Here is a 21458-nt window from a genome sequence, read left to right as displayed (position 1 = left end):
TTGTCTTAATTAATATTTTCACTGATTCTGGGCCTTTGCAGGAACACCTCTAGAGGAATAAAAAGGCTGCTTTATGTGGAAGGAAAAAAGACAAAGTTAAGTTAAAGGGAAAGGATTTTCTTTTTCTATCACACAGATGATCTTTTCACTGTAAGACAAAGTTTAAGTAGATGGCAGCGGGTAATAAGCACACTTTTTCTTTCATCAGAGAGGTTTGGCATATTACCATGAACACTACAAATACACTGGAGGAGTTTGATTCCAAGAAGAATCACTAAGTTGGGTCATGGTAGAAAAAATAAAATAAAATAGTTGAAGTATAAGAATAAAATGAGAAAAACAGATGAAATTTAATAGTATTCAAACGCATGTTGGCTATAAAATCTAGATGATGGGGAGTAGCTATGTTTAGCTTTCAATAAGGATAGATAAAGAGAAATTGAAACTTTTGAGTAGGTTCTATGTTTGACTGTAACTGAGACCACAACCTTGAACAAAAAAAAATGCGGGTTTAAACAAATTATAGCTTTTACTCTTTGTTTTTTCTCACTCCCAAATATTTCTGGTGCCTCTATAATGACTCAACAGGGACAAAGTTTCTGTCTATCTTTCTGCTCCAGAATGCTTTGTGTGCTCTTTTCATACTGAAGGTCATCTTATGGTACAAAATAACTGCTAGACTATAGCTATCTAGACTGTATATTAGGTCAAAAAATGAGAAGTAAGGAGGAAAAGGCTAAAAAAGTATATTTCTGGAAATTTTACTCCTTTTTTTTGCTTATATTTAGAAGACTCCCCTTTTTCAGGCAGTTATATGTCTTTTATAGCAATATTTGTCTTGTATTGGTTAAAAAAAGAAAGAAAAATAGATATTGGATAGGGTACCATGGCATCTGCCACATTCATACCTAAATAGTGTGAATGTAAGTCCTTGAGGAAACTGTCAGCTGTCTTGAGATAATATGAAAGAATATATCCAAAGTGTAGAGGGAAAAGAAAAATGGAGGAAAGAAAAAATTGGGGCTGCTTCAATTTTACCTGCTTCTGGACATCCATTAACTTATTATTCTCTGACGATTTGTGTGATCTTCTTGAAGGACATACAAATTACGTGCACTGAAAGATCCCATTTAGCTCTAAGCCTTAGCCAGTCTTTTACTCATTTTTACATAGTAATGTGATTTGAGAGGTGAAAGAAGGCTCTTGATTCAAAGACTGTCTATTTCTGCTTACCACCATTTCTTCTAACATTTCACCATTAGCCACCATCAGAACACAGGTGATGTTCCCTATTAGGTGTCCATTCTCTTGAGTTTAAATGATCTTTGAAACTGCAGCTGCAGCTTTAGGAACTATTGTCCAGGGACTGGGTTAAAAGGAGAGAACTAAAGATGCATAAAAAGTGTTCCATGAACTCAAGGAGTATGCAGGCCAGTGATGGATATGAATAAGTTTACAAAAAAATAAAGTAAAAGGTTGTAAGTGCTGTACTTTAAAAAGCTTCAAGGGCATGGAGGTAGAGTGTCTGTGATAAAGTTGAGAGCTCAAAGACCTAAGAATATTTTCCCTATTTTCTTAAACATTTAGTAGTTATAGCCATTTATGATAGTACTTTGGAGCAGATATTTTTGCATTTCCACCTAGCTGAACTGAAAGCACTGCCTTGGAATATTTATCATAGTAGAAAGGCAGAGAGGGTCTTGGGCATAATGGATATAGTTTAGGTGAACTAGGCCAGATCACAAATTTGAGAATTGTTGAGACTTGGAGCAAGGCTATCTTTGTACTTTGTTTTTGTTTTCTGAAATACCAATAGACAGTGTAAAGTATGTGTATGGGGATGGCTAAAATTGGACTACATAACTCCCCACTGATTCCTACTAGCAGCTCACACAGAACCTCCAAATTTGGTGATCTTGGCAGTTCACATGAGATGGTATATTTACAAAGTGAGCATCATTGCCTTTTTATACTCTTAGCATCTGTAGTGCCCAGAAATAACTTACATCTCTGTACAAAAGATCTTTTATTAAATAATATTAAAATGATGATCCACATTTTATTTTCTATCTGGACACACTTTTCTAAGCACACACACACACACACATACACACACAGCATGCTATTTTATAGCCGTCTTTTTTACTCAATACTATGTTGTAAGTAATAGGTTTCATATTAATAAATAAATATAGATTTTAATTACTGCATTCTAGTTCATTGTGCAAATGTATTACATAGCTATATATCCAGTTCTCCATTATAATAATTTAAATTGTTATCAATTAACAAATAATAAATCAGACTCAGTATATATCCTAGGCTAGCCATATAGTCAATGTTTAATTGCAGAAAGAAAGGTCTGAGCTTTTATAAAAATTGTTAGCATGGCTGAAAGACTGAGTTCTAGACTGGGCTTGCGGGAGTGATTTCCAGGACAATTCCATGGAACAGGGCCACCAGGAGAATGGCTATTTTTCCTACAATCTGGAAGCTTGGCCATCAGGTAGCAGTCCTTGAAACTCTTAACTCCAAGAGAACAAGGCCTTACTTACGATGCACAGATCATGAAACTTTTGACCCAAGAAATAAAAGAAAATCTATCATCTCCAGAGTCAGAAAGGTGCTGCTGCCATCTCAACAGCTGGTCCCAGGAAAATTCTGCTGAGCTGTGACCCAGGTATCAGGAAGCTCTGGCACAGGATATGTGGACCCAGAGCTTTGCCACACTGTAAGAATTGCACTGACAAAGTGTATGTCATGAGATTTGACACCCATGAAGCTAGTGATTGGTCCTTGGCTGCTGCCACAAGAAACCCAAATGCTTCCACACTGTATTTGCCAGCAGAAAATGGAAAGAACTGCTAAATGACCTCCACATTAATCCTGTCTGCCAAATCTCATGGGAGTGCACCTGCATAAATGAACCTAAAACACATCAGGAACCCTAGCTTCAAGTGAGTCTGTGAAATGTGTGTGTTAGCTTTCCCGATTCTTCAGTAAAGGAATACCCAGAAAAAGGTGGAATGGAGGCTGAAGTTCAATCCACTTTATTTACTAAGATTACCTGGTTGTGAAGATCTGCTTAGGAGACAGGCAGCCCTATTTCAGTCACAACTGTTGTGACATTGACCAAGTTATTTAACTTCTATTATCCTGAGATCCTTCAGCTATAAAACTGGGATAGTAATAGGTAAAAATCATTCATAGTGTTTTATGGTGATTAAATTAGATAATTCATATATAATACGCAAAAAGTGTTAGCTATTGTTATCATTTTATGGGCATCTTTGCAAATTTGTCTAATTATTCCTTTAAGATAAATTTCTATAAGTGGAATTTTATGACTAATGGACATGCACATTTATGTATTACAGTAAGACATAAAATGTAAAAAATGGCCAGAGTTACACTGCTGACAGCAAACTGTGAGGGTGGCCATTTCCCAACAACATTGCCTGTATTGAGCGTTGGTAATATAATCTTTGCTATATGAGAGAGGATGTCACGGTTTTGTTTAAATTTGCAATATTTAATTAATGAGGGTAATCAAATTTTAGTAAATAAACTAATCAATTGCATTTATGCTAGAAACTGTTTATTCCCTTTGATAACTTTCTGTTGAGGTGTTTATACAATTTATATTATTGAGATAATAAATTTACTGCTGATATATAAATACTCATTATAAAACAAATATTTTAACCTTTTGTCATATGTTACAAATATTTTATTTTTCCCCAACTTTATTGATGTATTGATATACAACTAAAATTTTATGTATTTAAAGTGTACAACATGATGATTTGATATTTGTGTACACAGTAATATGATTACAGCAATGAAGTTAACGCATCCATCACCTCACAGTTATCCTTGTGTGTGTGTGTGTATGTAGTAACAACACATAAGATCTACTCTATTAGCAATTTTCAAGTATGCAATATAGTATTATCAACCATAGTTACCATGCTGTACATTGGATCACCAAAACTGATTCATCTTATAAATGAAAGTTTAAGCCCTTTGACCAACATCTGCCCATTTACCCTACCTCCCAGCTCCTGGCAACCATTATTCTACTCTCTTTTTAATTTTCTGAAGAACCTCCATACTGTTTTCCATAGTGGATGTGCAAATTTACATTCCCACCAACAGTGCATGAGGGTTCCCTTTTCCACATCCTCACCAACATTTGTTGTTTTTTCTTTTTGATCACAGCCATTCTGACAGGAGTGAGGTGGTATTTCACTGTGGTTTTAATTTGTATTCCCTGATGGTTAGTGATGTGAAGCACCTTTTTATATTTGCTGGCTATTTCTATACTTAATCATAAATCACATAAATATATTATTGTACTAATACATTATTAAATATATTCAAAATAAAAAATAAAACCTTTAAGTTAACACATATATTTAATATTCCTAATATTTCCCCCTCAAACTATGATAGATCCTGAACACCTCCAGAACGTCCTATATTCTACTGGGTATAATTACTCTAGATATCTTTTCTTTCCCTACAGTATGACCTTGCAGAAGGATAAAGAAGAAATTATGCAAACTTGTGCTTTTCTTTCCCTCACATTACGAGGGGATTTTTGGCGTATCAAACTCAGCAATACCCTTGTGCTCAATACCTCTTTTGAGAGAGTAAAGAAAGGGGCTAATTCTGATGATAAAATAGATAATACCTGTGCATGCACAAAACAGATTGCCTAAACAATCCATGCATATCAGAATAAATGTCATACAGTTCTCGAGCTCAGCATCATCAATGGGGTGATGCTGATTTGGAGTCTCTCCGTCATAGCACCACTGTGTTACACTTGGCACTATTTAAAACTTCGAATTGGCAAAAACAGTGCTTTGAGTTGCTACATCTCTGTTAGTAGAGTTTCCAGCGTAGCCCCACTGACAAATATCACAACAAACACTGCCAGAAGAGTCATAGCAAGATTCCTAAGCAAGATCTGCTCCGCCAAAAAGGTATCTTCCAGGAAATTTTAAACTTTAGTGTTTTTAGCTTTACTCATTGCAATGCTTCATTTTCAAGAAAGCTCCTATATTTGAGTTTGCAGAGTTTGAATAATTGGGGACTTTGAAAATAGAAAATAAATCAATAAAACTATGACTTTTACAATCTAAATTTTCAGAGTAATTTTGATGTTTTTCCAAAAAATTTTACTGTAGATACTGAGTTCATTCTGAATTATAAGAAAATATAGTCTCTTTAATCTAATGATAAAGAAGTTTGATTCAATGTTTGATGCAGGAGAGATTAAGAACAACGTGTCGGGCTTCCCTGGTGGCGCAGTGGTTGAGAGTCCGCCTGCCGGTGCAGGGGACACGGGTTCGTGCCCCTGTCCGGGAGGATCCCACATGCTGCGGAGTGGCTGGACCTGTGAGCCATGGCCGCTGAGCCTGCGCGTCCGGAGCCTGCGCGTCCAGAGCCTGTGCTCCGCAACGGGAGAGACCACAACAGTGAGAGGCCCGTGTACCGCAAAAAAACAAAACAAAACAAAAATCCTAAAGTTTGTGAATGTTCTTCCTTAACATACACACACACACACACACACACACACACACACACACACACGCACACACAAATAATAAAATGGCAGGTATGATCTTTTAAAAAAAAAAAAAGAACAACGTGTCTTTTTCAGCTTCAATTCTTCTCTCACAACTTTAACTCTGGTTCTTTTTCTGTAGCCATTTCTTCCTGAGCCCCTTCTTTCCATTTTTTCCCCCTTTTTTCCTGATTGATATCTAAATACATAATTAGGGATTTGGACAGCGGTAGGGTAAGAGATGGTGATAAAATTAAAATCAAAGAAAGCTAATGTGTCCAAAGATCTTAGAGATCATTTATTCAAAGTCTCATATTTTGTAAATATAAAAACGAGGTTTGGAGAAAATAATTTTTGTGTGTGTTTATGTGCATGTACGTGTGTGTTTTTCCCCTGGGGTGAGATAAGTAGTAAAAGAACCAGAGCTAGAGCTAAATATTCAATACATTCAAGTAAAAGGTCTTTTAGGATATATGTTCATATAACTTATACATAGAGTAGAGAAATTGAGGAAGAGACATGAGACACATTTATAAAGCCATATATAATCTTAGAATAATCTCTTATACTATAGCTTATCTATTATCTATTTATCTATGTCTTGTGTACTCTGTGTTGTATTTTATATTACATCTTGCAGTGCTCAGTCTTCTGGTACCAAGACTGCTTTTACTCAGAAACATTCCATACACACTGAATGTGTGAAAATAGTCTTATTTGATATTTCTGAATTTTTAGCCTAATTGCCAAAATATTGATATTAGGGCACCTGAACATTTACAGCTGTTTCATCTAATATTATTTAATTCTGACAATAAAATGGTTAGTTAGATAATATCATCCCCCTATTTTAAAGATGAGGAATCTAAAACGTGAAAGGCACATTATAGGAATGGGGTCAGAGACTAAATACTAAAGATGAGAACATCCCTGCTCAGAAGACGAGAAAGTCAGTCCTTTTCTACTAGAGCACATTTTGTCTGGAAAACTAACCTAAATTTGAAATCTTTTCTAGGGCCTCCTAGTTTTTCCTTCCTACTAAAGGAGACTTTGTTTTTTACTTTGTGTCTTACTTTTTGTTTATCACAAAATTGAGGATTTAGGATGTTAATTTGTCAGCTAATATAAAGATAGTAATTGCAATTCTTCATTGAGTGAAGGGGACCTCTCTTTTTCTAACCTTTCCACAGTTGAAGCCTCAACTCTGAACTACAGGAAAAATTGACATGCCACTCGTTTCCCAAGTCATTTTAGAACAGACTTTCACATGGGAGTCAACTTTATCACTTATCACCAAGAGACTCATGTAAAAGAGTATGTCGCTGGTAAACTAAATGCTTGGGTTGTGGACTGCCATTGGTTTTAAGACAAAAAATGTCATCCACACGTTATAAGGCACTTAGATATCAAGGCTAGTTGTTAAATCATGCTGAGCATTACTAATTTAGTAAGGCTGTTATTTGCTGCACACTAAGACAGGTAATTAGTAACACTTCCATGAGTAATTTTGAAATGTGGCAACTCACTTGATAATCATCATTAGTGTATCTTTAGTCTTTGAAAATGGCAAAGAATCCCCTTGAAATGTTCAATGTTACTCACTTCCATAGGCTGAGGACATGGCTTAATTATTTATGACTTAAAATTACACCATGCTCAGTCAAATTGAACACTTGACATATGCCCTGGAATCCAAGCTGCTCAGTGTTTCTGGTGATTGCCAGACCCTAAAAACACCAGACTAACCTTGAACTTTAAATGTGTAAACTTGTTTTGCCTTTTCAAAATGTTTACTATTTACGCCACTTATGCCTTCTCATTTTCTTTTTTTTTTTTCTTGAAACCTATATGAATAAATCAAGGCTAGAATCTGGAGAATGCCATAAAAGACCTTCTATGGTTATTTCAAACTGCTTTGCAGGTCCATTCACCCCTATTCCCCAAAACTGTGAGATTTCAATTTCTTTTCTCCTGTTAGAAAACAAATACTTTTTGAGATCAAGACTCCACAACTCTCATTTTCTCGATAAATCTATGTCTGATCCTTCTCATCTCACTCCCTGCCATCGTGACCTGCCTTTCCTAGCAGTTGGCCAGTTTTGACTATAAACTCCCAGAGCAGTGACATTTTTCACAGTTATCAGGATGCATTGCAGCTCGTTGTTTCTCTGTTCATCCTTCCCACTAGAATGTTAGGTCCCTGTGGTTTGCATATGCCTTAGTAATCTTTGTTCCAGTGTCTAGTGCAGTGTCAGTGTACAGTAAATGTTCAACTAATGTTAACTTGAAGTAGCAGCAAAAATACTTCACCCTTTCAGTGACCCTGCCCCTTAAGATTTATTATTCCTTTATTTGATTTCAATCATTTTAAATGTATTGTGACTTGTTTTATGGCCTAACTTATAGAATGTTCCCTGTACACTGAGAAATATGTGTATTCCGCTGTTGTTGGGTGGAATATTCTACAGATGTCTGTTAATAGTAGTTTGTTTATACACACTACAATATATAAAATAGATAGAACTATACTCAATATTTTGTAATAACACATAATGGAAAAGAATCTGAAAAAGAACATATATATATATGTTCATATATATATATGTTCTTTTATATGTTTCACATCTATATGTTCATATATATGTATATATGAACGTATATATATGAACCACTTTTTTGTACACCTGAAACTAACACATTTTAAATCAACTATACTTTAATAAAAAAAGAATAGTTTGTTTATAATATTATTCAAATCTTCTATTTTCTTGCTGATCTTCTGTCTAATTGTTCTATCCTTGGTTGAAAGTGAGGCACTGATGTTCAATGATTATTGTAGAACTATATTTCTCCAATCAGTTCTTGTAATTTTGCTGTATGTATTATGTCCTCTAACCATGATGGAATGAAATTAGAAGTCAATAACAGAAAAAAATAGGTGAGATATACAAATATGTGGAAATCAAACAACACATTCATAAATAATAAATGGCTGTGAAGAATCACAAGGGAAACCAGCAAATAATTTAGGAGGAATTAAAATATAAACATAACATACCAAAAGTTATGGAGTGCAACAAGTCAGACAGAAATGTGTTAAAAAAAGTTTTGTTATTGATATATCAGTTTCTCTGACATGAAAAACTCTGTGTGTATGTAAAATCAATTGACATAATAGTATGCACAAGATGATTCCATTGTCATTTTTTAAGTTCCTGTTGTCATGAAATTTATCTTAGAGGGGGAAACTTAGAAAGCAAAATAAATACAAGTGAAAATAATTTTAAAAATGTTTTTCCTATTTTAAATATAAGGAATCTCGATTTAGAAAGTTTAGGTGAATAGCCCAAGTTCACATAGGTAGGAAGTGATTTTCTTTGCATTCCTGTGGTCAACATCTTTCCTAAAGAAGACAGTCAAGGTGAGGGTACAGCTGAGATCACAGAGGAGTGGGGAATTAGTGGCAGTTTTTCTAGGACTTAAAGATTTCAGAATGAATATGTGGGGAAAATCTGTTCTTTAGGCAAAGTTAATCTTAGAATATAATCTATTTCAAGTTATAGCATTTTTGCCATTTTGCAGTGGTATTTTTGTAGAACATAAAAATGTCTATTTCAGTGCCATGTGAGCATAACTTTATATAGAATGTGAAAGTATGGGACGAGGGAAGGAAATGCTTGCTGCTTTAGCACCGCAGTGGCAAAACGGTCTGAACATGATGCCGGTCCTCATAGACTAAACGTGAAAACAAAACTCTGCGCAGTGAGGAGAAAATACAGTTGGTTGTCAATTCATCTGCTCCTGTCCACACAGGTATTGTATCTACCACCCGCTGTGACATTTACATCTACCACCCACGCTTGGTGTTTCCTGCAGATGGCTCACAAGAGCTGTCATTCTTCTCTTATCTGGGTCCATCACATCCAGCAGAGTTAGGAGAGATTTAACCCTGACAGAATGTTGGTTAAAAGAGATGGAAGCAAATAACACACACAAAAAAGATTTCTACTCTTCACACAGGGTGAGAGCGCAGTTCATGACAATGTGTGTACTTCAGACTTGGCTTTGAATCCTGGTATCTGCCTCACTATTGACTGTGGGCATATTACAGATTTGGAGTCACAGCCTCAGTGATTTAATCGGGAATGTGGGAGAATAATGTTTACCTCTGGAGGACTGAGTATGAACATGCAATACATTAATACTTTCAGCACTCCACAAACATCAGTTTCTCTGTTTAGCAGTAAATTTATGATTTGAACTTTCCCTATTTACTCAGCAGGAAGATTAGCTGATATACCAAATGGCCAAATACTCAAAACAATTTTTTTCCCCTCCTTGTCAGGTTATATGTGTTGGAACAGCCATGTATGATGTACAGTTCCAGTCTTCAGGTATACTCCCTGACTAGTAGTAACCACTGTTTTGTTTTCTCATCCTTAATAGAGTTTTCTTAAGATATTCTTAACTATATAACTATATTCTTATTGAAAACATTATTCTAATAAAATACCTGCAACAATGGAGTTACCATGTGCGTCATCTAGGGAAGGAAGATGACAAAGAGAAGCTGTACTATTTGATTCGGGGTAACTTCCTGACTTCAAACAGAAAAGTGCAGTTTTAAAATCTATTTCACATTTTGAGGAGCCATGTAATATTTCATTTGACTAAAGAATTGCACTCTTTTAAAGAGTTTTAAAGCTAAAACCTGTAAATGTTTTAAAAAATCTGTTTTTGTAGATAGTTGAAGCCCACTGAAGGGATGCGACTTTGAACAGGTCTCCCAATATTTTAACGTAAAAGGAAAAAGAGACTTTGTTTCTCTCATGGTCCCACTCCTTTTCCTTGTCAATGAGCAACATCGTATTTAGACGTTGGCTAAATATGTAACTAAATAGATAAATAAATAAATAAATGGAAAGAAGGAAATAGAAGTAGAGAAACAGAAAAGATAAAGAGCAAACAAAAAGAAATCACTAGTTGTATTAGTTTTCTAGGGCTATCATAACAAAGTTCCACAAACTGGGTGATTTAAAAGAACAGAAGTTTATTTTCTTAGAGTTCTGGAAGCTAGAAATCTGAAACCAAGTTTTTGGCAGCATCACGCTCCCTTCAGAGCCTCTAGGGGAGGATGCTTCCTTTACCTCTGCCAGCTTCTGGTAGTCCCAGATGTTCCCTGGCTTGTAGATGCTTCATTCTAAACTCTGCCTCTCTCTTCACAAGGCATTCCCCCAGTGTATTTGCCTTTACAGCATCATTCCTCTTCTTATAAGGACAGCAGTCACATCGGAATAAGGACCCATCCTACTCCAGTATGTACTTAGCTTAGCTTAACTAATCATTATCTATAATGATCTTATTTCAAAATAAGGTCACATTCTGAGCTAGTAGGGGGTTAGGACTTGAACACATCTTTTTGAGAGATACAATTCAGCCTGTAGCACTCATTGTTTCTAATAGGTTAAGGTAGGTTCTTTGGAGAAAACATTGGGTTGTAAATGGCGAGCAAAGATGGTGTTGGCCACAAAACTGGTTCAGGGCTGGCTTTCCTGGAAAACAAAACAACCTGCAGGGGACAGGAAATGAGTCAAATCCTAAGAGTCTTCCCACCCAAAGTTCCTTTACTGACTGCTTGAATACACCACTAGAAATATTCCGTTTGAATGAATTTTTTGTGTTTGTTAAAATTCAAATATCCCTTGACAGAATAATACTTTGAACTGTGTGTGGTTTTTTAATACCCTAAGAATAAATGAGTTTAATCAACTTTTTTTCCAAAAAAGTTTTTTAGTTCCTGATGTAGAGGGTGTTAGGACAGTGGATAACTACCAATTTAGATAGAAACTAAGACAACCAGAACAGAAACTTGAAATCTGTTGAATCAGGGGAGAGGAGGGACAACTCTTCACAACTCCTCACTATATTTCCTGTTGCATTGTGAAAAACATGACAAGAACGCTAAAAAAAGAAAGAAAAAAAAGAGAAACTCCAAAACTATGCACTTCCTAAATATGTTCAGTTAAGACTGGGAGGAGAGGGAAAATAATTTTTTTCTTCCATCCCCTGCTAAATGCCCCAAATTATTATGCTGAATGAGTGCTAACAAATTTCCGTTTTCACATTAATTTATTCCTAAATTGCATTGTGAGCCTGGTTTTACTCTTCATTTATTTGTTTTTTTTTCTTCTTCTTGGTTCTCATGTATCTCCTGAAAGCTGTACATCTGAAAGAGCAAAGAAAATGAAAATTCACTTCACAGATGGATTCAGATTGATTGACTAGACAGTAGAAATATACTCTTCAACAAACCAGTGTCTTGTAAGAATGTTTTCTTAAAGTTGTATGTTATTTTTAAAGCCCCAAATGGATAAAAATATCGGATGCAACCCAGTAACAACAACAACAACAAAATAAGCCAATTAAAAAATGGGCAGAGGCCTAAATAGACATTTCTCCAAAGAAGACATACAGATGGACAACAGGCACATGAAAAGATGCTCAACATCACTAATTATTAGAGAAATGCAAATCAAAACTACAATGAGGTACTGCCTCACACTGGTCAGAATGTCCATCATTAAAAAGTCTAAAAATAACAAATGCTGGAGGGGTGTTGAGAAAAGGGAACATTCCTACACTGTTTGTAGGAATATAAACTGGGGCAGCCGCTATGGAGAACAGTATGGAGGTTTCTCAAAAAACTAAAAATAAAGTTGTCATATGATCCAGCAATCCCACTCCTTGGCATATAACCAGAAAAGATGAAAACTCTAATTCCAAAAGATACATGCATGCCAGTGTTCAAAGCAACACTGTTTACAATAGCTAAGACATGGAAGCAACCTAAAGGTCTATTGACAAATGAATGGTTAAAGAAGATGTGGTATATATATATATATATATATATATATATATATATATATATATACACAATGGAATTACTAAACCATAAAAAAGAATGAAATAATGTCATTTGCAGCTACATGGATTGACCTAGAGATTATCATACCAAGCAAAGTAAGTCAGAAAGAGAAAAACAAATACCATATGATATCATTTATATGTGGAATCTAAAATATGACACAAATGAACCTACCTACAAAACAGAAAAAGACTCACAGACATAGAGAACAGACTTGTGGTTGCCAAGAAGGGTGGGGGAGGGATAGCTTGGGAGTTTGGGGTTAGCAGATGCAAACCAAATTATATATAGGATGGATAAACAACAAGGTCTTATTGCATAGCATGGGGACCTATATTCCATATCCTGTAATAAACCATAATGGAAAAGAATTTCTAAAAAGCTTGAAGAGCATACGTTAATGGAATGAAATTTGATGTTAAAAACTCCTACTGGTATGTTTTGTCGGTATGTTTTGTCAAAATGTAAATGAGTCAGCTTATTAATCACCATGGTTTAGATGTTGGCTCCTCTTATCACATTCTTTTCTTCTTTTCCTTGAAACATATAAAAGCAGATTGACCGGCGCAAGGGACCAGGTCTCTGCAGCTCCTACAGAAGGCAATAAACACATATGGTCCTCAGAGTACTGGCCCATTATGGTTTATTTAGTCTGCCTTATTAAATTTTTGATAAGAGAGAAAAGGAAAAGACAATTGTGTCAGGCATATGCATGCCCTACTGGCGTGCACAGTCCTGTGTTTTGACAATGGAACAACAAATCCTAACTAAGGGAACACACTGCTGATCAGATAAGAGCATTCTGCAGTAACTAGTCAGCAGGTTCTCCAAGAGCTACAAAGTCTTGGAAACCATGCGTAATAGAGAAATTACTTGAGTGTATGTCAAAAAAAGATACCCCAGGCTCAACCAGAAAGAACACTGTAATGTGCTTGTGGTCACCTTCTTTTCTCCCTGCTGTGCTTCTTTCTCATATACATCAGGCCCTGGGTCTGTTCTGAGTCTGCATTCTTTTCGAAGCCAGTATAGCGAGCTTTGGAGTTAGTTGGTTCAGGGCTGTTAATTCTTCATTTCCATGAGGATTAAATTCAATGCTCCATAGGAAGGCTGTAGGAACTGGAGTTTTACTTTCAAATTTGTCTCTTAAAAAAAAGTCACAGTGGGACATAGGAGGATGTGGAAGTTATGATATTGGCATCTCAGGCAACACAGTCTATGGCATGAGGTTTTTATCACCACCGAGAGTGAAAGAGTACAATGTCTATCTTGTAGCATGAAATGAATGCTTCTCTGTGATTTAAAGAAACCATGAAACCCCTTCTCATAACAGGAAAAAGAAAGGTTGTACTTGGTTGAAACCAAATGTTGCCAGATGAAGAATCCACACTGAGATAGAATAGCCTGGTGCGGAACTCAGTGAGTTACCCTTTCTTTGAAACTCAGATAAGGCTGTCTACCATAAAAATACACCTCTGTGAGATTTATAAACCTCTAAGCAATCTCACAAACTCCTTCAGCATATCCCTGTCCAGTAGCCATTGAAATTTATACTTTTGTTGTTTTTGTTGGTCCTGTACTAATTCTTTATGTGCACTTTGTGGGAGTTGAGAATAGTTATGAAGGGAATGGATATGTTGTAAATGTTTTGAAATTTTCATTGCTCTCTAAACTTCTTTGTCCCTAGCATTTTGTACTTCCAAAGCATTATGGTCTCAGAGGATCCCATGGCACCAAACATGCTATTCTTTCTGGGAAGAATATCCTACTATTTTAAAGCACATGGCAAACTTACCCATCCTCAAAACTGGTTTCTAGGAAAACACAAATAACAAATGCTGAAGAGGGTGTGGAGAAAAGGGAATCCTCCTATACTGGTGGTGAGAATGTAAATTGATACAACCACTGTGGAGAACAGTATGGAGGTTCCTTTAAAAACTAAAAAGAGAGTTACCATATGATCCAGCGATCCCACTCCCGGGCATATATCCAGACAAAACTATAGTTCAAAAAGATAATGCACCCCTGTGTTTATAGCAGCACTATTTACAATACCCAAGACATGGAAGCAACCTAAATGTACATTGACAGAGGAATGGATAAAGATGTGGTACATATATACAATGGAATGTTACTCAGCCATTAAAAAAAAAGAATGAGAGTATGCCATTTGCAGCAACATAGATGGACCTAGAGATAATCAGACTAAGTGAAGTGAGTCAGACAAAGACAAATATCATATGATATCACATATGTGGAATCTAAAAAAAAATGATACAAATGAATTTATTTACAAAACAGAAACAGACTCAAAGACTTCAAAAACAAATTTATGGTTACCAAACGGGAAAGGTGGGTGGGTGAGGGATAAATTAGGAGGTTGGGATTAACATATAAACACTACTATATATAAAATAGATGAGCAGGGGCTTCCCTGGTGGTGCAGTGGTTGAGAGTCCGCCTGCCAATGCAGGGGACACAGGTTCGTGCCCTGGTCCGGGAGGATCTCACATGATGTGGAACGGCTGGGCCTGTGAGCCATGGCCGCTGAGCCTGTGTGTCCGGAGCCTGTGCTCCACAACGGGAGAGGCCACAACAGTGAGAGGCCCACGTACCACAAAAAAAAAAAAAAAAAATAGATGATCAACAAGGACCTACTGTATAGCACAGGGAACTCTACTCAGTACTCTGTAATGGCCAATATGGGAAAAGAATTTTTAAAAAAGAGTTGCTATATGTATATGTATAACTGAATCATTTTGCTCTATACCTGAAACTAACACAACATTGTAAGTCAACTATACTCCAATATAAAATAAAAAGTAAATTAAAAAAAATACTGGTTTCCATATCAAACCTTCCTCATCTAACTGATTTGGTTGTTCCATTTTCTGGACCATTACAGAAATTTCTACTGAACTCTATTCCATTCTTATCACAACACACTGTAGTTTAAAAATTCTTTAAACATTCCTTAATGATTATTTTATTCATTGTATCTATGATACATAGCACAGCATCTGGCAAAGAGTAGGTACTCAAGGAATGGCTACTGAGTGGATGAATGAAGAGTAATGAGATAAACCAATGAACAAATCTAAAATTGTTGAGGGACTGTTATCAAATTCCTGAACTGTAGTACCAGGCGAGTTTTCAATCCCATGTGGTCATTTGTTCATTTGTTTATTTATATCTCACTGATGTATTAACTTAGCAAATAGTTTTTGAAAATCTACTCTGTCCAGAGATTATAATAGACCTGGAGAATATATCAATGTATAAGGCAGTTTTTGCTCTTGAATTACTGAAAGATAACCATGCTCCTGGTTTATCTTAGTTTGGAGACTTTTCCCTTCTTTAATCAGTGAAAATGCAAGTACACCACAGAAGAGAATACTCAGCATTACAAACAGTATTTACAACCTATAAATATCTCTAGCTGAAAGCGTGACTAAGAGGCGGTGACAGATATTACCCAGCTGAGCCAAAAAGTGAGCCTCATAGCCTCAAGCCACCTTTGTTATTTACTAATTGCTTTTAACCTTCCAGACTGTGGTTCCTGTTCCACTACTGCTCTTGATTTATAGTGTTAGTCAATGTTCCTTTGTTCTAATGGTGATGGTTTGCTGTAAAAGTAGTTGTGTGCACTCTGTCCCTTCATTCTCTTATGAAAATGAGATGTTGCATTTTCAGAAGCTGTTTCCCCAAGGACAATTTTTAAAGGATAAAAACCATTGTAATAACCACCATGCAAACACCCATAATCGTGGGCACATTTATGTACCTTTAAAATGACTGAAAGTGATTTGTTATATTTTTGTAATGAATTCAATAATTTTGAGTTCCAAAATTACACATGTCTTAAGAACATACCTAACTTTAAAAATCTATAGCTTTTTTTTTTTAAGAAAAAAAATATGTGTGAAAATCAGACTTATAATATTCCCACAATAATGAATGTGACCTTGTTACAGTGTCTGCTTAGGAAAAGTAGATTTAAGGTAGACTGTAGGTATCTTCACACCCCTTTCTCCTGGCTAATGAATGAATTATATTGGCTGAGAGGGTACATTTTCTTTCTTCTTGGTGGTGGAACACATTTTTATCATTTAAGTTAATTCTGATGCTTTCCAAGCTAAATATACTTTTTCAACATTAAGTTATAAGAAGAAAGGTAATCTTTCTTCCTTAGAGATTCAGTATAAGAACGTTGTCATATTTCCACTTTTTATGGTAGCTGTATCTTCCATTAGAAGCATAAATTTAAATAGTTCTAATTGTGAATTCTCCCTTTAAATTTTTTTCTATTTCTCTCACTAGCCACTGTCTTACCTTCTTCCCATCCAATTACTGGTGCAGCTTTCATAATAAATACATTCTACAACTGAAAGAGGTAAGGTTTAGTGAAATGTCCATTTGGCATCTCCTGTCAAGGCTGGTATGCTGGTTCAAGAGTATGGGACGCAAATGATTTAAACTATTTTACTTTTGTGGTATCCTGCACTACGATGTTTCCTGGGAAGATGATTTTAACAGGTACTTTCAGAGCTAAAAGAAAAAAAGCTTTGTAAATATTAAGTAACATGTAATAGAGACATATATACACTGCTTCCTTTTTTAATCTGAGGATGTAGCCATTTAGAAGTCTCTCAATTAACAAATATGCAAAACGCTTTTTTCGTTAATAAGGTAAGTTCTGCTTTGTGTTTAGCCAGAGTCCAATTACCCAGTTGGTATAAAGGGATTTAAGTACATTTTTCTTTGGATATTGTACTCTGAAGAATTATGACCTTTAAAATGTTGTGTGGAATGACTGCTTTAATTAGAACATCAATTAGCAAAAATTCATTAAATAGTTGTTAAGGGTAATGCTATGGAGATATTTGAAATTATAGATTTTTTTCTCTTTCACTCAAGAACTTTTACATAAAATTAAAAGGATAAATATACAAACATAGTAAGTGTCTGAGAATGCTGTTCCTTTTGCCTGAAGTGTGTTTTCCATGTCCTTGAATTTTCACCTCAATGATACCTCCTCCAAGAAGTTTTACTGGGCATCCCCCTCTACGTTAGATGCTTTGTGTTTATATTCCCATAGCATGGAAAGAGGTAATCAATACTGGGTCAAACTCTAAAACAATCTAAAGGTAGAAAACAGCAGTTTGGCTTGGATATTTAGGGAAGTTTTCCCAAAGGAGGTACAGTTCATGTTGAAACTTGAAGGATTGCTAAATTGGGCAACTGAAAAGAGATGGAAGGACCATCTAGTGATTCTCAGTAAAATCTAAAAGAAAAATGAAAAAGAAGTGTGGGCATTTCCAATCAGTTATGAAAGGGTGAAATATTTAATTATATGATGTTAGGACAAATGGTTAACCACGCGGAAAAACTAATTTTCTTACTTCACACTAACAATAACATTAATTCCAGTTGAATTAAAAACAAATATGTAAATCAAAATGACTTTTTTGAATTATTAGATTAAAAAATATCAGAGCCAATATATCACCTTGATTAAAGACATCTTAAAATCACAAAAATAAAAATTATTAAAAGCATCATAAATTTAACGTCAAAATTTTAAGTCTAACAAAAGCTATTATAAACAAAGTTAAATCAGACAGTATCCTGGGAGAAATTGATTACAACATATATAACTGATAACAAAATTATACCCAGACTATATAAAGAACACCTGCCATTAAAAACAAAACAAACAAAAACTATTATTTAGAAAAATGGGTAAAAGCTAAAGGCAGAAAGATTCACAGAAAAAGTTATATTATTGCCATGTAAATATACGAAATAATGACTAATGTTTTTAACCAAAGTTTAAAAAAATAATAACCCTTTTCTTCATCACTATTGGCAAAAGTCAAAATATTTTCCACTATCAAAGTTCAGCAAAGTCATGAGGAAACCTGCACTATTATTTACTGGTGACTTAGCTCTTTATAGGTCAATTAGGCAGTAGAGCGAACATCTCTCATATTCATGGCTACCAGTCAAGTTTGAATAGTTTTTCCCATTGAGGGATATTTCAACTTATGTTTCTTAACATAGAACTAACAAAGGAGTCAGAGCTCAAACTTCCAGCCCTCTTGCATGTAGAGGACAGGTTTGTGGCCTCAGAACCAACAATCAAAATCACCGGTACTGAACTTCCATTGAGAAGTGAGCAATGCAAGCACATGGGCTCTGGGTGGGGCTTCCATTTTTCCATTTTCTTTCTCTCTCTTGCTCTCACTCTCTCACCCGCTCCAGGCCCAGGTGGCAGAAGAGGCCACATTTCCACGGAAATCTTGGCAGCCTGGAGAGACACACAGGAGACGCATGGAGAAGGTCCACTGGTACAAGTGGCACAGTAGGATTCCCTCTAACAGTCAAGAAAGCAGATGCAGTGATCGTGGATCCTCTGTAAAGCCGGTTCTGCAATGCAGGTTGGGACATTGTTCCCAGAAGCACAGACTTGACTCAGGAAGATTTTCCAGGCTTCCCAATATCCTTTTTAAAAAAAACTTTCTGCTTAATCAGCCAGAGTCAGCTTCTGCTGTGTTTAGTCTAAAACCTTCACTGATAGCAATTTTATGTAAAAGAGAAAAAATACATAAAGGAAAGGAAAGGAAGGAAAAAAGAAAGGTATGCCACCTTATACTCTGTCAATAAAAAATATAGCACAGCACATAGCTTGAGACATTCTGACCATAAATACACTGTGTAATAGTAAAAAATGGGGAAAATACATTTTCCCATGAATTGGGAAAAGTATAACAAGATGTAGTATAGTCATACAAATGAATCTGTATTTATAAAAAACAAATTTGTATAAAACATACCCTATAAAAACACAAGTCTTTATGTCTTTTTTTTTTTTTTTTTTTTTTTTTTTTTTGCGGTACGCGGGCCTCTCACTGTTGTGGCCTCTCCCGTTGCAGAGCACAGGCTCCGGACGCGCAGGCTCAGCGGCCATGGCTCACGGGCCCAGCCACTCCGCGGCATGTGGGATCTTCCCGGGACGGGGCACGAACCCGCGTTCCCTGCATCGGCAGGCGGACTCTCAACCACTGCGCCACCAGGGAAGCCCTATATCTTTTGTTTTTACATAAATATCTATATATGTACATAATTTCAAATCCAAGGGGAGGCACGGAGGTAAAGGAGAAAACAAAAGTGGATAATGGGAATTTGAAACTCCAGCTTCATTTAGAATGTATCACTTTTTTGTGCTGGTCTCAGAATATCAATAACCAACGCTGTGGTTGAATCAGCGCTTGTGGTTCTTATTATGATTGCAAGACACCCTTCTGCAATAACCATCAGGAAACTTTGAAAAAATAAAGGTTTATTACTTAAGAGACCTGGAAATTACACAGCACACCTGAGGCCACACAACAGGTAAAGGGAGAAAGAATACCAGGACCTGGGGTTCTTGCTTTTATTGGGGCTTGTAGGGTGGGAGCTAGGGATTTTTGGGCTCACTCCTTATTGGTGAATTTAAAACAGAAGAGCAGGAATTTAAAGCGGAGAAAGAGAAATAAAAAACCAAGTAGCCCAAATGATCAGTTATTGAAACCAACCAGTTAACCTAGATCTCTGAAACAAAGCAGCTTCAGTGTGGGGAGGTGGTCTGGCTCCTTATCTGTTCTTATGGCAGGCAATGTGTTTAATCCCAGATAGTAGTCTTTGAGGGGGATACCTCTTTGAAACGGATGCCTCTGCAATCAAAGCTGAAGTCAGGCATCTGCTTTACCAAAACAAAAAAAAAACAAAATAAACCTGTCAATCTACAATCACTCAAAGGAAAATGTCTTCCAGTCTTTCTAATAAATTAAAAATAAATTTAAACACCAGTGTCTATGAAATTCTTCAAAGAGTCATAAATAAAAGTAAACAAATAAAATTTACTGCAAACGAATACACATAAATCAATAAATACAATTTCCAGCATTGATATTTTAATTGATGAACTATAATTATATGGAAATGCATTTTGTTTGACTCAAGACAGTGTCTTCCATAACTTTTGTACTTTTGAAAGGAGATTATATGGTCTCAAAATGCAGAGTGTGCATAGTCCTTATTATTTTAAAATGCACGATGTGTACCAACAAATTAGATTAGAAGTTTAAAGATCTTTTGTAACCAAAATAGTGTCTCCTTTGCAGGTGTGTTTCTTTTAGAATCAAGATGAAGAAATACTACTCTGTGAGGATGAGGTTTTTTTCCTATTCCCAGAAGATGTCAGTTTCTGCAATAGTCAAGTCAGGAGTTAAATTTACCTTTTAAAATGAGGTTTTCAAATTATAAAGCAGATTATAACCATGCCCCGCAGCCATCTTCTTTTTATTGCATTATACTTACATAGAAGCCATCGTGATTCTGATGGCAGAGATTAGCTTGAGTAGGTGGTACTGAGTTAATTCATATCCTGGTTGCCCTGGGAGACCTAAATTTAAGCTGCCTATTCTTTCTCAGGGCAAGAAATAAAAATGAGCCAAGTGCCATTTTCTTGGTGCTGCGCATTTCAAAACCTAGGCTTTGTCTCATTTCTTCTCTTAGAGCTGCCATTTATTTGCATTTTCTTTACAAGAGAGGTTTTACACTGCCAACTTTGGTTGAACATCAGGGACACCAAAAAAAGTTTGTTGAACACACAGCTTTCAAGTTTAGGCACTAAATAAATGAATGGATCCGTGAATAAGTTGAATGGTGATTTCACTCATCCGTTCACACATAAATCATTCACACTTAAAAATCATCAAGTGGGATAAAATCACAGTTACAGATTGCTTACCAAGATAGTAAATACCTTGAAAATAGGAACTGTATCTCAGTGATCTTTCATTTGATAAACATTCGCTGACTGATTTCCCTGTGTCAGACATTGTGCCAAGCCTTGCATTTACAAAGATGAAGACATCAGTGTCATCATTTCCAATCAGGACTCACAGTCTGGAGTAG

The 21458-nt window shown here is 35.8% G+C and overlaps 1 pseudogene; it reads right to left on the bottom strand.

Annotated features, from left to right (window-relative positions):
* Nucleotides 1–18947, bottom strand: part of LOC116758373 — a 189594-nt pseudogene extending 170647 nt beyond the window's left edge.
* Nucleotides 18948–21458: the final 2511 nt, after the last annotated feature.

This window comes from Phocoena sinus, chromosome 8 (assembly GCF_008692025.1).
Source record: "Phocoena sinus isolate mPhoSin1 chromosome 8, mPhoSin1.pri, whole genome shotgun sequence".
Classification (NCBI taxonomy): Eukaryota; Metazoa; Chordata; class Mammalia; order Artiodactyla; family Phocoenidae; genus Phocoena; species Phocoena sinus.
The sequence above is the reverse complement of the archived record's forward strand: the minus strand, read 5'-3'. Positions and strand labels throughout refer to the sequence as shown.